At 38.2% G+C, this 17,000-nt stretch overlaps 1 protein-coding gene across 12 annotated transcripts in view; it reads left to right on the top strand.

Moving 5' to 3' along the window:
• Positions 1–17,000, top strand: part of NF1 (neurofibromin 1) — a 289,382-nt gene that overhangs the window by 37,085 nt on the left and 235,297 nt on the right. The window lies entirely within an intron of this gene.

A 17,000-nucleotide genomic window follows, 5' to 3' on the forward strand; every position in this document is an offset into this window, starting at 1 on the left:
AAAGAATAAATGTTTGCTGGTTTTTAGCATTTAAGGATAAAGAACATAGACTTTCTCCATAAACTAAAAACCAGGAGACTTTTGTTTGAATCTAGGAAGAAAATTATTTTGTAGTTTTTGGAGATACTTTTCCTTTCTGAATCCTGAGTTTGAGCACCATATTTTGGAAAGCTCAATTATCACTAAAGGTAGTACAACCCCCAACCTCTGAATGGGTTATATGCTGATACTTACTTCACTTTGTAAGTTTGTGTAGAACTTGGGTGATTTTTCCTTATAGAAATGCTGTTGTAAATAGTACTAGGTTTTCCTCCTACCTTCTATACAAAACCTGTTTAACAAATGTTGATTGAATTAGAACTCAACCAAAATTTTTAAATCTTTTTTTTTAAATCTTGAAGCAATCATAAACTTTCAGAAAACTGCAGTAAAGCACAAAGAATGTTTTTCCTGAACCATTTGAGTGTAAGTTGCTGATATGATGCCTTCTCACCCCTGAATACTTCACTGTCTTTCCTACAAATTAAAATGTGTTTTGTATTACCTACAATACACCTATCAAAATCGGGAAATTAACATTGATATGTTACTACTACCATCTTATTTTCAGGCCCCATTCAAGTTTTAGAAGTTGTCCCAAGAATGTCCTTTATATCAAAAGGATCCAGTCCAGAATCACATTATGTTTGTCATGTCTCTTGTCGCTTTTATTCTGAAACAGTATGTATTTCCTTGTCTTTAATAACTCCTGGCACTTAATTTTTTTTTTTTTTTTAAAGTAAACTCTATGCCCAATGTGGGGCTCGAACTCATGATCCCAAGGTCAAGAGTTGTATACTCAGGAGAATGAGCCAGCCAGGTGCCCCAATAACCCTAACACTTTTGAAGACTGTATCATGTTTTATAGATTTGTAAATTATTCCTCAGTTTGGGTTTGTTTAACATTTCCTCCTGATTACATTTATGTTATGTATACTTTATAGGAATATTTCAGATCCAATGCTGTGTTCTTATTATATCCTAAAAGATGGCACAATTTACATTGTTTCATTACCAATGATGCTAATTTTGATCACTTGATTAAGATGATGAGCCAAGCTTCTTCATTGTTAGGTTACTCTTTTCCCTTTATAAACACACACATTGTATGGGGGTGCTTAGAGACTATGTAAGTATCCCATTCTGCATCAAGCTTTCATTTTATTCAAGTATTCCTATGAATACAGACTAATTGTTTCTCTTATTCAATGAATGAAATTCTACTTTATCACTATTTGTTTTCATGCTCAAGTTGTTCCATGTTTGGCCAGTGAGAACTCCTTCAGTCTATCCTCTGTGTCCTTTTGACATAGCTTCATTATTCTTTGAGCATGTCTTTTCTTTCTGGCATAACAGAATGTTCCAGGCTTCTCAGAACATTCCTTGTGTTTCAGGACTGGAATCAGCTATTTCTCTGAGGAGCCCTGGTTCCTTTTAAAGGAGAGTGGTGTTTAGAAACCAAGATCTGAGGGCTAGGTGCACTCATTATTATTGAGTTGTCATTGTTTCTAAGTTTTCTCAATGGAGTGAACTGGGGAAGGGAATAAATGTGTTCCTGTCCATCTCTCTGTACATATTTTGATTAATATTTATTTCTGTATCTCTCTATATTGACAACTGTGTTCACACAACCTCTAATTTTTGTTTAACACTAGAGGGTTCTTTTTTAAAATTTTTTAATTTTTTATTATTATGTTAATCACCATACATTACATCATTAGTTTATTTATTTATTTATTTATTTTTATTTTTGAAATTTTTTAAGATTTTATTTATTTATTTGAGAGAGAGAGATTGAGCGACAGAGAGCATGAGAAGGAGGAAGGTCAGAGGGAGAAGCAGACTCCCTGCTGAGCAGGGAGCCCGATGCGGGACTCGATCCCGGGACTCCAGGATCATGACCTGAGCTGAAGGCAGTCGCTTAACCAACTGAGCCACTCAGGCACCCACATCATTAGTTTTTGATGCAGTGTTCCATGATTCATTGTTTGCGTATAACACCCAGTGCTCCATGCAGAACGTGCCCTCTTTAATACCCATCACCAGGCTAATCCATCCCCCTACCCCCCGCCCCTCTAGAACCCTCAGTTTGTTTTTCAGAGTCCATAGTGTCTCATGGTTCGTCTCCCCCTCTGATTTCTCCCCCTTCATTCTTCCCCTCCTGCTATCTTCTTCTTTTTTTTTTTTTAAACATATAATCTGTTATTTGTTTCAGAGGTGCAGATCTGTGATTCAACAGTCTTACACAATTCACAGCACTCACCATAGCACATACCCTCCCCAATGTCTATCACCCAGCCACCCCATCCCTCCCACCCCCCCACTCCAGCAACCCTCAGTTTGTTTCCTGCGATTAAGAATTCCTCATATCAGTGAGATCATATGATACATGCCTTTCCCTGATTGACTTATTTCGCTCAGCATAACACCCTCCAGTTCCATCCACATTGTTGCAAATGGCAAGATCTCATTCCTTTTGATGGCTGCATAATATTCCATTGTATATATATATATATATATATATATATATATATATATATATATATACCACATCTTCTTTATCCATTCATCTGTCAATGGACATCTGGTTCTTTCCACAGTTTGGCTGTTGTGGACATTGCTGCTGTAAACATTGGGGTGCACGTACCCCTTCGGATCCCTACATTTGTATCTTTGGGGTAAATACCCAGTAGTGCAATTGCTGGATCGTATGGAAGCTCTATTTTCAACTTTTTGAGGAACCTCCATACTGTTTTCCAGAGGGGTTGCACCAGCTTGCATTCCCACCAACAATGTAGGAGGGTTCCCCTTTCTCTGCATCCCTGCCAACATCTGTCGTTTCCTGGCTTGTTAATTTTAGCCATTCTGACTGGTGTGAGGTGGTATCTCATTGAGGTTTTGATTTGGATTTCCCTGATGCCAAGCGATGTTGAGCACTTTTTCATGTGTCTGTTGGCCATTTGGATGTCTTCTTTGAAAAAATGTCTGTTCATGTCTTCTGCCCATTTCTTGATTGGATTCTTTGTTCTTTGGGTGTTGAGTTTGATAAGTTCTTTATAGATTTTGGATACTAGCCCTTTATCTGATATGTCATTTGCAAATATCTTCTCCCATTCTGTCGGTTGTCTTTTGGTTTTGTTGACTGTTTCTTTTGCTGTGTAAAAGCTTTTTATCTTGATGAAGTCCTAATAGTTCATTTTTGCCCTTGCTTCCCTTGCCTTTGGCAATGTTTCTAGGAAGAAGTTGCTGCGGCTGAGGTCGAAGAGGTTGCTGCCTGTGTTCTCTAGGATTTTGATGGACTCCTGTCTCACATTTAGGTCTTTCAACCATTTGGAGTCTATTTTTGTGTGTGGTGTAAGGAAATGGTCCAGTTTCATTCTTCTGCATGTGACTGTCCAATTTTCCCAACACCATTTGTTGAAGAGACTGTCTTTTTTCCATTGGACATTCTTTCCTGCTTTGTCGAAGATTAGTTGACCATAGAGTTGAGGGTCCATTTCTGGGCTCTCTACTCTGTTCCATTGATCTATGTGTCTGTTTTTGTGCCAGTACCATACTGTCTTGATGATGACAGCTTTGTAATAGAGCCAGAAGTCCAGAATTGTGATGCCGCCAGCTTTGCTTTTCTTTTTCAACATTCCTCTGGCTATTCGGGGTCTTTTCTGGTTCCATACAAATTTTAGGATGATTTGTTCCATTTCTTTGAAAAAAGTGGATGGTATTTTGATGGGGATTGCATTGAATGTGTAGATTGCTCCAGAACACGGCAGGGATGTCCACTATCACCACTGCTATTCAACATAGTATTAGAAGTCCTAGCCACAGCAATCAGACAACAAAAAGAAATAAAAGGCATCCTAATCGGCAAAGAAGAGGTCAAACTCTCACTCTTTCGATGATAATGATACTTTATGTGGAAAACCCAAAAGACTCCACCCCAAAACTGCTAGAACTCATACAGGAATTCAGTAAAGTGGCAGGATATAAAATCAGTGCACAGAAATCAGTGGCATTCCTATACACCAACAACAAGACAGAAGAAAGAGAAATTGAGGAGTCGATCCCATTTACAATTGCACCCAAAACCATAAGATACCTAGGAATAAATCTAACCAAAGAGGCAAAGAATCTGTACTCAGAAAACTATAAACTACTCATGAAAGAAATTGAGGAAGAGACAAAGAAATGGAAAAACGTTCCATGCTCATGGATTGGAAGAACAAATACTGTGAAGATGACACTAGAGGGTTCTTTATACTTTTTTCCCTTTATTTGTAACTTCTTAGAAAGAAACCTGGCTCTCATTATTCTTAATATGTTTACTTATTTGATCAATCCCCTTTTATGTAACTGATCTCTGCGACACCCTTTGTTATATATACCACATCTTCTTTATCCATTCATCTGTCAATGGACATCTTGGTTCTTTCCACAGTTTGGCTGTTGTGGACATTGGGGGATAACCCTTTGTTATCCCCCAAATACCACCCCCTCACTGTGTGGATTCCCTTCTACCTTGCACAGGGCTCATATTCTCTACTCTCTGCTGCTTGCCGATGTGGACATCCTCTTCACCCTGCTCAGACTCTGTGCTAGAACATACTCCTTCCCATCATGCAGAAGCCCAGTATAGCCCAACACCCCTTACTGGGCCCCACTCTCTTATCTCTTTATTTCACTCTGGCTTTGACATCCAGTTCTGGACTATCCTCATTATGGACACCTCCTTATCCCATTTGGACTCTTGATATCCTATGTGGCTTGCTCTCCTACATGCATACCCTTCTCACCATGCTCGGATTCGAATATCCTGTGCCTGGCTACCCTCTCCATCGGAGTCTTTCTTTACCTTATTCTGGCTCTGAGACCCTTTGCTGGGCTGCTTCTCGCATCTGTACAGCCTTTTCACTCTGCTCATGCTATATTTCCTCCATATGAGTGCCTTATTCACCCTGCTCTGACTCCTGCTCCTCCTTCTGCTCCAACACACACAGATGCCTACCTTGCTCTGCCCCTCCTCCTGGCTTTTGCACTGAATTATTATACTGAAGGGAAGAGAGAGGAGGAGAAAGTGAAGAGCCAGCATTTTTTATGGTAACAATGTGATCCAAGTTTACATTTGACAGAAACAAATCTTCCCCTGCTGTGGTAGTAGATATCTGGAGAATCTGGAAAGGGCCTTTGGGAATCTGCTTTTGGAGCCTTATGAGTGATTGGGACTATTGGTATAAATCGGTTCTTTATTTGTGAATCAGGAACTTCTGTGTGTTGAAAAACTTGGGTAATCTGTAAGTTCAGAATAGTAGGAAGGGAAGAAATTAAAAGCAAGAAGTGTTTAGGGGAGGATGGTGTTGGAATTCACTTCTTGGGAAGACTGGTTTGGCTCCATGCTAACCTCCTTGCCTCCGTATCTTTATAGCATCCATATTAAAAACAATAGCAACAGTTGATTATTTATTCATCTGCTTTATGAGCTTGGTTTTTACATGTCAGAATGTTATCATAGTATTTCCCTAACTTTAGTCCTTCATGTACTATCATTTTAGCCACATAATGTATCATTTACCTTGCTTCACAACTTTAAGTTGGCTTACCTTTTTCACTTAGCCTTGTCAAAGATATATCTTTGTAATCGTAAGTTAGATGTGATAATTATATTTTTAAATCGCATGTTAAAATGAATGTAAAACAACAGTTTTAAAGTTCATTAGGTGCCATATAAAGTCATATTACATACCAATGGTGTGGCATCTACTTCAGCATAAACAGTATAAATATTTATATGTTTTCTTGATTTATGTTTGTTACTTGGTATCTAGAGCTTAGGGGTCTTTTTCTCCTAATATAATTTTTTCTTGTTGCTTCTTTATGCAGTGTGAATTTTTTTCTTTCTTTTTTCTCTCATTTAAATGAAAACTTGTATTAAGTGAATTTTTTAAAAGACTTATTTATTCATTTATTTATTTTAAGATTTTATTTATTTGACAGAGAGAGATACAGTGAGAAAGGGAACACAAGCAGGGGGAGTGGGAGAGGGAGAAGGAGGCCTCCCGCGGAGCAGGGAACCCTATGTGGGGCTTGATCTCAGGACCCTGGGATCATGACCTGAGCTGAAGGCAGATACTTAATGACTGAGCCACCCAGGCGCCCCTAAAGATTTATTTATTTGACAAAGAGAAATAGCAAGAGAGGGAACACAAGCAGGGGGAGTGGAAGAGGGAGAAGCATGCCTCCCGCCGAACAGAGAGCCTGATGCGGGGCTCGATCCCAGTACCCTGGGATCATAACCTGAGCCAAAAGCAGCCGCTTAACGACTGAGCCACCCAAGTGCCCCTATTAAGTGAATTTTAACATCATCCCTACCCCATCATGGCATGAGGGGCCTTTTAGAAACTGGTTTAAATGTACACAGGCAAAAATTCTGGCCTGTGACCTTTTGAAGAATTTTCTGAGTGCAGCTGGAAACAAATTATCCATTGTTCGCAGTGGTTTGCTTAATGTTATGCCTTTTCTTGATAAGTCCTCGTATTTGTTGAAATCTTGTATCTTAAGTTGCTAACAGTTTAATATGGATCATTATTAAAAGGTGATTCTTTTTCATGTAGTTTAGACCCTTTACGTTTCTTTTTTTTTTTTTTTTTGACCCTTTACATTTCTGCCATAATATCTATCCAAAGATTTATTTAAGGTAGCATGAAATGTTTAAAAAGTAGTTTTAACGTACTTTCTTTCACCTTTATTAGTTTCTCTTATTTTCAATTGGTACGTATTACTTTGGGGAAAAAAATCCTCTCATTCTTACCTCTCAAGTGTAATTACTTTATCTTTTTTTTTTATTTCTGTGTTCTAATTTTTGTTTTTGTTTTTATTTGAATATCCACCCCAGGCATAGTCATTTTCTTATTATGTGTTCTAATCGTACTTAACTTTATTTTGGAAAAATGGAGAGAGTCCCCAAAATGGTCTGATTTTATTTTACATTTTTAAAATTATTGGTGAAAAGAACATTTTCATATATTTATTGACCACTAATCTTCTGTAAATGACTTCGTATTTCTTCAACAGTTTCTTCATTGAATAGTCTTATTAGTATATAAGATAACCTTATACATTAGTTACGTAAACCTTTTGGGCCCTAGTTGCACATTCTTTTACTTTCTGTTTGTTACTTGTGTTTTTCTTTGTCATTAATGTCTTCTTTTTAATGCAGAATTTAAACATTTTTATGTAGGCAAATATATTAGTATTTTTTCTTTATGGCTTTTAGATTTTGTCTTGCTTAGAAAAATCTACCCTACCCCGGTATTATGCAATTATTCTTCAGTATTTTTTGTAATAGTTTTATGGCTTTGTTTTCTTTACCAAAGGTTCTTAATCATATGTGTACATACACACACTTTTATTTATTTAAAAGATTTATTTATTTACTTATTTGAGAGAAAGAGAGCACGAGCAGGGGGAGGGGCAGAGGGAGAGAGAAAATCTTAAGTAGACTCCCCACTGAGCACAAAGCCCAAAGCTGGGCTCAATCCTAGGACCCTGAAATCATGACCTGAGCCAAAACTGAATCAGACGCTCAGCCGACTAAGCCATGCAGGTGCCCCAATGTACTTTAAAATTTAATATGGGTTATATTTTTTTCAGATGGATCCTTGAGTTGGTAATGGTTTACTGATGAACTCATTCTTTTACCACTGATTTGAAATATTACCTTTGTCATATTAAATTTCTATGTACATACTATATCTGCTTTATGAGTATAATTTATGCTTTTTTTTTTTTTTGCCTTTTTTTTCATTATAGTGAGTTTATTCTTATAAGGTACTGGTTTTGTTACTATAAGAGCTTAATAGAACGTTTAAGTGACCTGGCAATGCAAGTCTTCTCTTGTTCTTGTTTTTCAAAAATTTCTTTGGTAGTCTCACAAATTTATTCTTTCAGATGAACTTCAGAATAAGCTTATCATTTTATCTTATTTATTTGTTTTTAAAGATATTTATTTATTGGAGAGAGAGCATGAGCAGGGGGAGAGGCAGAGGGAGAGAGAGAGAAAGAGGGATAAGCAGACTCCTTGTTGATCAGGGAGCTTGATGTGGGGCTCCATCCCAGGACCCCGGGATCATGAGCTGAGCCAAAGATTGACACTTAACCAACTGAGCCACCCAGGTGTCCCTAAGCTTGCCATTTTAAATAAGCACCCCCATCTTCCAAATCTATTATAACATCATTTCACTATTTCTCCTCTACCTTACTAGCCTAATTTAAACTACCATCTTCTCTTGCCTAGACTGTCTTCTAACATACAGCACAAGAAGGCTCTTTTTAAAAAAAAAACATAAATCAGATCATGTTACTCCTTTGTTTACATCCCTTCAGTATCTTCTTCCCCTCTCTTTTTGTTATTTATTGCTGCATAACAAGCTACTCCAAAGCTTTGTAGCTTAAAACAGTCTGTTTATTTTGCTCACAATTTTGCTAGTCAGGAATTCATGACAGGTTCAGCTCTGTTCCACATGGTGTTGGCTGGGGTGCTGGAGCTGGAGCATCCCTTCCAATATGACCTCTTCAGTCACATGGCTGGCACTCCAGTGCTTCTTGGCTTCTTTCTCCACATGGCATTTCATTCTTCAGAATCTCTCCATGTGGCCTGTGCTTCTCACAGCATGGTGGTCTCAGAGTAATTACTTTTTACACGGCAGCTGCCTTTCAGGAGGAGGGAAAAAAAATTGTCAGACCAATTAAGGGCTGTGCCTGGAACTGGCAGTGTCCTTTCTGCCATATTTTATTGGTCAGAACAGTTATGAGACCTGCCTAGATGCAAGGAAATGGAAAAATAGACTCCACTTCTTGATGTGGGAGTGGCAAAGTCGTATTGCATTTGGGAGGAGAGATACTGTGACCATATTTGGAAAATATAATATGCCACATTATCAAACTCAAATTCAAAGCTCTTAAAATGATCTGAACCACTCCTGCTTCTCTCTCTGACCTCATCCCCTACATTTTCTTTCTTTTTTTAAAAATTTTATTATGTTAATCACCATACATTACATCATTAGTTTTTGATGTAGTGTTCCATGATTCATTGTTTGCGTATAACACCCAATGCTTCATTCAGTACGTGCCTTCTTTAATACCCATCACCAGGCTAACCCATCCCCCTCCTCCCCTCTAGAACCCGCAGTTCGTTTCTCAGAGTCCATAGTGTCTCATGGTTCGTCTCTCCCTCCGATTTCCCCCCCTCCATTTTACCCTTCCTGCTATCTTCTTTTTTTTTTTTTTTTTTTAACATATAATGTATTATTTGTTTCAGAGGTACAGGTCTGTGATTCAACAGTCTTACACAATTCACAGCACTCACCATAGTACATACCCTCCCCAATGTCTATCTCATCCCCTACATTTTCATTTTTTATTTTCTTTGGTTTAGCCATAATGGACTCTTTGCTAGGCTTTGAACTTGTCATGTTTATTCCAATATCAGATCCATTTTACCTGCCACTACTGCTTTGAATGCTCTTCTTCAGATCTTTGCATGGGTCTTCCTGTTCTTGCTTTATTTAGGTCTCTGCTCAGATTGTCACATCTCCAGAGAGTTTTCCCTGACCACTTTATCTGCTAAAATCTTGGTCCTTTACTTCCCCTTAATCTTGCTTTTTCTTCTACGTAGATTTTAGTGCTGTTTTTGGGAGCTTGGGGGCCTGAATATACTTCTGACTGCCTGCCTTGCTTCTGAACAAGTTGAGAAATAAAAGCATAAAGATGGAGGCCGAAATATATATGAAATATATAAATATTAAAATATATAGAAATATTCATAAATAAATTTATAATATAGAAGTATATAAATATATTGATAGAATAAACACAAACATTATAAAAATACATATCTATGTATATGTGTATATATTTATATAATATACAATATTTTATTAATAATTTATTTTATATTTTATATTTATTAAACATATATATTTTTTCTTGATCATTGTGAAGTTGGAGACCCAAATGGGCCTAGTAACTAAATCTGAATCTCAGAATTGGGTAGACCTACCCACCCAGTCCAAGGCAGTGTTGGTCACTCCTTTCTGCAGGGCTAGGTTCCTGATCACCTCTTGGCATGGTGACTGACACAGAAGAAAATTCTTGTACTCTGTGGCATGCCTATTCCCATGTAAAGAAGGGTAGAGCTGAGCATACCCAGTTATTTTCATTTTTATCAATCTGACTAAAGGGGGATGAAAGGAAGAGAATAAAGGAAGTGTCAAAGATGACTGTCAGATCTCAGGTATGAGAAACTGGGTGTATTGTGGTTTTCTTTTTATTTATTTTTTATTCATTCGAGACGCAGAGATAGAGCATGAGCAGGGGGAGAAGCAGAGGGAGGGGGGAGAAGCAGACTCCCCGCTGAGCAGGGAGCCCGATGCGGGGCTCGATCCCAGGACCCTGGGATCATGACCTGAGCTGAAGGCAGACACTTAACCATCTGAGCCACCCCAGGCGCCCCTGTGGTGCTATTTTTAAAATAGGAAACATGATAGGAAGATTATAAATTAAATTTAAGAAACACTGAGTTTGAAGTGCCTATAAGATACCTGTGTGGAGATACCAAATAGGCATTTGGATAACACATTTGAAGATACAGATTTGGTAATTGTATTAGTTTTCTATTTTCTGTAACAGACTAACACAAGCATAGTGGCTTAAAACAACACAAAATTACTATTTCACAGTCAGGTATCTGGGCATTGGTTGGCTGAGTTCTCTGCTCAGTTCTCACCAAGCTGAAATGAAGATGTTGGTCAGGGCTGCAATCTCATCTGAAGCTTGGGGTCCTCTTCCAAGCTCACTGGTTGTTGGTAGAATTTAGGTGCTTATAGTTGGGAGATTGAGGCCCTCAGCTCCTAGAGGCTGCTTGCTGTTCCTTGCCATGTGGCCATTCCCCCCACAGCATGGTAGTTTGCTTCTTCAGGGACAACAGAAAGCATTTTTGCTGCTTCAGATCTCTTTTATGCTTACCCGGTTAGGACATGCTCATCCAAGATAATCTGTCTTTTGATTACCTCAAAGTCAACTGATTAGGTATCCTAATTGCATCTGCAAAGTCCCTTTTGCCATAAAATGTAACAGTCATGAAAGGGACATTGCATTATATTTGAAAGTCCTCTGTCAAAGGAGAAGATTCTACAGGGTTCGTGTAGTCTGGGGCTGTTTTAGCCATTAGCACTTATCATAGTAGTCATCAGCAGGATAGTCAGTGAATACATAAGATTGCCCAAGAGGAGCTAACTTTATTCAGGGAGAAGAGAAGAGAGATTAGAGGAGATTTTCAGTGTTAGAGGTACCTGGAGGGTACATTTATTCATCTTTATGTTCACAGCACCTGTATTGCTATCTGGCACATGGTAAATATTCAGTAAGTGTTTTGTTAGAATCCTTTGATTTCAGATTTTAAGAAATTAATGTATAATGTATACAGTAACATTCACCCTTTTAAGAATGCACTCAGTTTTTTTTTTTAATTGTGGTAAAATATACATAACATAAAATTCATCAACTTCACCATTTTTTAAAAATTTTATATTTTTTAAGATTTTCATTTATCTGAGAGAGAGATAGCAAGAGAGCACCTGAGCAGGGGGGAGAGGGAGAAGCAGGCTTCCCCTTGAGCAGGGTGCCTGACGTGGGGCTCAATCTCAGGACCCTGGGATCATGACCTGAGCCGAAGGCAGACGCTTAACCAACTGAGCCACCCAGGCGCCCCTATTGTCTTAACCATTTTTAAGCATATAGTTCAGTGGTATTAAATACATTAACATTGCTGTGTAACCATTACTCCATCCATCCCCATAACTCTTCCTCTTGTAAAACTGAAACTCCATACTTATTAAAAAATAATTCCCCACTCTCCCCCTTCTGTAGTTCTGGCAACCACCATTACACTTTTTTTGATTTTGAGTACTCTTAAGTAATTCATGTAAGTGGCATCATACAGTATTTGTCTTTTTGTGACTGGCTTATTTAACTCAGCATAATGTCCTCAAGGAATATCCATGTTGTGGAATATTGCAGAATAATTCCCCCTCACCCGCCTTTTTAAGGCTGAATAATATTCCAGTGTAGGTGTATACCACAATTTGCTTATCCATTTATCTGTCAGTGGACACTGGGTTGCTTCCATGTTTTAGTTATTATGAATAATGCTGCTGTGAATGTGATTGTACAAATATCCCTTTGAACCCTGCTTTCAGTTTTTTTGGATATACCCGGAAGTGGGATTGCTGGATCATGTGGTGATTCTATTTTAATTAATTAATTAATTTTTAAGATTTTATTTATTTCTCAGAGAGAGAGAGAGACAGAGCAAGCACAAGCAGGGGGAGCGGCAGGCAGAGGGAGAAATAGGCTCATGCTGAGCAAGGAGCCCGATGTGGGACTCGATCCCAGGACCTGGGATCATGACCTGAGCCGAAGGCAGACGCTCAACCGACTGAGCTGCTCAGGTGTCCCTATTTTAAATGTTTTAGAGGTACTTCATAGTGTTCGCTGTCCCATTTTTACAGTCTTTAGAAAATTAATTAATTAATTTGTGAGACAGGGAGAAAGAGCACACCCATGCACGAGCAGGAAGAGGGGCAGAGGGAGAGGGAGAAGCAGACTCCCTGATGAGCAGGGAGCCTGATGTGGGGCTTGATCCCAGGACCCTGAGATCATGACCTGAGCCGAAGGCAGCCACTTAACCGACTGAGCCACCCAGGCATCCCCCATTTTTACATTCTTACCAACAATGCACAAGAGTTCCATTTCTCTACATCCTCACCAACACTTCTTGGTTTTCTGTTTTTTTGATAATAGCCATCCAAATGGATGTGAGTTGGTGTATCTCGTTGTAGTTTTTTTTTTAAGATTTTATTTATTTGCGAGAGAGAATGAGAGAGAGCATGAGAGGGAGGAGGGTCAGAGGGAGAAGCAGACTCCCTGCCAAGCAGGGAGCCCGATGCGGGACTCGATCCTGGAACTCCAGGATCATGACCTGAGCCGAAGGCAGTCACTTAACCAACTGAGCCACCCAGGCGCCCTCGTTGTAGTTTTGATTTGCATTTGCCTAATGTTTAGTGATGTTGAACATCTTTTCATGTACTTATTAGCCATTAATACATCTTCTTTGGAGAAATGTCTATTCAAGTTCTATGCCCATTTTTTTTTTTAAGATTTTATTTATTTATTTGACAGAGAGAGACACAGCAAGAGAGGGAATACAAGCAGGGGGAATGGGAGAGGGAGAAGCCAGCCTCTCGCTGAGCAGAGAGCCCGATGCGGGGCTTGATCCCAGGACCCTGAGATCATGACCTGAGCCGAAGGCAGACGCTTAAAGACTGAGCCGCCCAGGAGCCCCTCTATGCCCATTTTTGAATTGGGTTTTTTGTTGTTGTTTAGTTTTAGGAGTTCTCTGTATATTCTAGATATTAATCTCTTACCAGATACATGATTTGCAAATATTTTTTTCCCATTCTGTGGGTTGCCTTTTTACTCTGTGGATAGTGTCTTTTGATGCACAGAATTTTTAAATTTTCTTATATTCCAGTTTGTTTATTTTTTCTTTTGTTACCTGTACCTTTGGTGTCATATCCAACAGATCATTAGCAAATGCAGTGTGATGAAGCTTTTGCCCTGTGCTCTCTTTGAAGGATTTTTTTTTTTTTTTTTAAGTAGGCTCTACACCTAGTGTGGAGCCCAGTGCAGGGCCTGAACTCACGACCCTGGGATCAAGACCTGAGCTCCGATCAAGAGTCAGATGCTCAATCGAATGAGCTACCCAGGTGCTCCACTTCAAAGGCTTTCATTGTTTTAGGTCTTACATCTCATCCTTGATCCATTTTGAGTTAGTTTTTGTATATGGTGTTAGGTAAGGGTCCAACTTCATTCCTTTGCATGTGGATACCCAGTTTTCCCAGTGCCATTTGTTGAAAAGACTGTCCTTTCCACATTGAATGGTCTTGGCACCCTTGTCAAAAATTATTTGACCATGTACGTGAAGGCCTTAAGACAGACATACAGACACATGGAATAGAATAGACCAGTTCCACTGGTCTATATGTCTGTCTTAATGCCAATACCACGATGTTTTGATTACTGTAACTTTGTAGTAAGTTTTCAAATCAGGAAGTGTGAGTCTTCCAACTTTGTTCATCTTTTTCAAGATTCTTTTGGCTAGTCACATCCTTTGAGATTCCATATGAATTTTAGGATGGATTCTTTTATTTCTCCAAATACATAATTGGGATTTTGATAGGGACTGCATTGAATCCGTAGATCACTTTGGGGTAGTATTGACGTTTTAAGAATAGTAAGTCTTCTAATCCATGAACATAGGATATATTTCCATTTATTTATATTGTCTTTTGTTTCTTTGAGCAGTGTTTTGTAGTTTTCAGTATACAGGTTTCATGTCCTTGGTTAAATTAATTTCTGAGTGTTTTATTCTTTCTGATGCTATCATAAGTGGAATTGTTTTCCTACTTTCCTTTTTGGATTGTTCATTGCTAGTGTTTAGGCAGCTGATTTTTCTGTGTTGACTTTTTTTATCCTGCTACTATGATGATTTCCTTTATCAGTTCCCACGGCTTTTTTTTGGTGGAATCTTTAGAGTTTTCTACATATAAGATCATGTCATCTGAGAACAATTTGGATGCCTTTTATTTATTTTTCTTGCCTATTGCTCTGGCTAGAATTGCCAGTACTAAGTTGAATACAAGTGGTGAAAATGGTCATCCGGCCTTGTTCCTCTTCTTAGGGAAAAAAGCTTTCAGTCTTTCCCCATTGAGTATGATGTTTGCTGTGGGTTTTTCATATATGGATTTTACTATGCTGAGGTAGTTTCCTTCTATTCCTTTCCTTTGTTGAGTGTTTTTATCACGAGATGGTGTTTGAATTTTGTCACGTGCTTTTTCTGCATCAGTTGAGATGAACCAGTGGTCTTTTTCCTTCATTTTGTTGATGTAGCATATTACATTGATTTTCATATGTTGAGCCATTCTTGCATTTTAAGAATAAATACCGTTTAGTCTTGGTGTATGATTCTTTTAATATGCTGCAGAATTTTGTTACATTTTGTTGAGGATTTTTGATCAATATTTATAAGGGATATAAGTCTGTAATACTCTGTGTCTTTACCTTTGGTGTCAGGGTTATGCTGGCCTCATAAGTTAGGAAGTATTTTCTTCTCTTCAGTTTTTTGGAAAAGTTTAAGAAGGATTAGTATCAGTTCTTCATTAAATGGTAGAATTAACTAGTGAAATGATTAGGTTCAGGGCTTTGTTGAGAAATTTTGATTACTGATTCAGTTTTCCTCCAAGTCTATTCAGATTTTCTATTTCTTTTGATTTAGCCTTGGTAGGTTTTGTGTTTCTAGGAATTTACCCATTTCATTTAGGTTTATTCAGGTTTTTTGGTTTTTTTGTTTTTTGTTTTTTTTGGCATACAGTTGTTCATAGCATTCCTTAAAATCTATTTTTAGTTCTATAGAACTAATAATAATGTGCCCACTTTTCTTTCTGATTTTAGTAATTTGAGTTTTTTTTGTAATTTATTCATTTTTAGAGAGGGAGAGCACAAGCAGGGGGAGGGACAGAGGGAGAGGTAGAGAAGCAGACTCCCCACTGAGTGCCCAGCCCAACACGGGGCTCAATCTCACAACCCTGAGATCATGACCTGAGCTGAAATCAGGAGTTGGATGCTCAACTAACTGAGCCACCCAGGTATCCCTAATTTGAGTCTTCTTACTTTTTTTCTTAGTCCATTTAGCCAAAGGTTTGTCAATTTTGTTGATAATTTTTGAAAGACCAACTTTTGGGAGGGGAAGAATGAAGCGGGGGAAATCGGAGGGGTAGATGAACCATGAGAGATGATGGACTCTGAAAAACAAACTGAGGGTTCTAGAGGGGAGGGGGGGTGGGAGGATGGGTTAGCCTGGTGGTGGGTATTGAGGAGGGCACATTCTGCATGGAGCACTGAGTGTTATGCACAAACAATGAATCATGGAACACTTCATCTAAAACTAATGATGTAATGTATGGGGATTAACATAAGAGTAAAAAAATAAAAAAAAAATAAAGTTTGAGAACCACTAAAAAAAAAAAAGAAAGACCAACTTTTGGTTTCATTGATTTTCCCCTATTTTTCTATTCTTATTTTGTTTATCTCTGCTCTCATATTTATTATTACCTTTCTTCCAGATTTGGATTTCACTTGTTCTTCTTTTTCTAGTTCCTATGTTAAGTTAGGTTGTTGATTTGGAATCTTCCTTGTTTTTTAATGTAAGTATTTATAGCTATAAATTTCCCCCTTAGCACTGCTTTCACTGCATCTTACAAGTTTTGGCATGTCGTGTTTACTTTCATTTGTTGGTATTTTGATTTCTCTTGTAATTTCTTCTTAAAACATTGGTTATTTAAAAGTATATTGTTTAAAAAATCTAATTAAAAATGGGCAGAAGACATGAACAGACACTTCTCTGAAGAAGACATATAGATAGACACATGAGAAGATGCTCAACGTTACTCACCAACAGGGAAATGCAAATTAAAGCCACAATGAGATATCACCTCACACCTGTCAGAATGGCTAAAATCAACACAAGAAACAATAAGTGTTGGTGAGGATGTGGAGAGAAAGGAACTTTGGTGCACTGAATGCAAACTGGTGCAGCCACTGTGGAAAACAGTATGGAGATTTCTCAAAAAGTTAAAAATAGAATTACCATGTGATCCAATTCCACTCCTGGGTACTTACCCAAAGAAAACAAAAACACTAATTCAGAAAGATAAATACACCCTATGTTTATTGCAGCATTATTTAGCATAGTCAAGATATGGAAGCAACCCAAGTGTCCATTGATAGATGAATGGATAAAAAAGTGCTGTGTACACACACACACACACACACACAGAGGAATATACTCA

This window comes from Mirounga angustirostris, unplaced genomic scaffold (genome assembly GCF_029215605.1).
Source record: "Mirounga angustirostris isolate CCGP_5_RB_7025 unplaced genomic scaffold, mMirAng1.0.hap1 SCAF_17, whole genome shotgun sequence".
Classification (NCBI taxonomy): Eukaryota; Metazoa; Chordata; class Mammalia; order Carnivora; family Phocidae; genus Mirounga; species Mirounga angustirostris.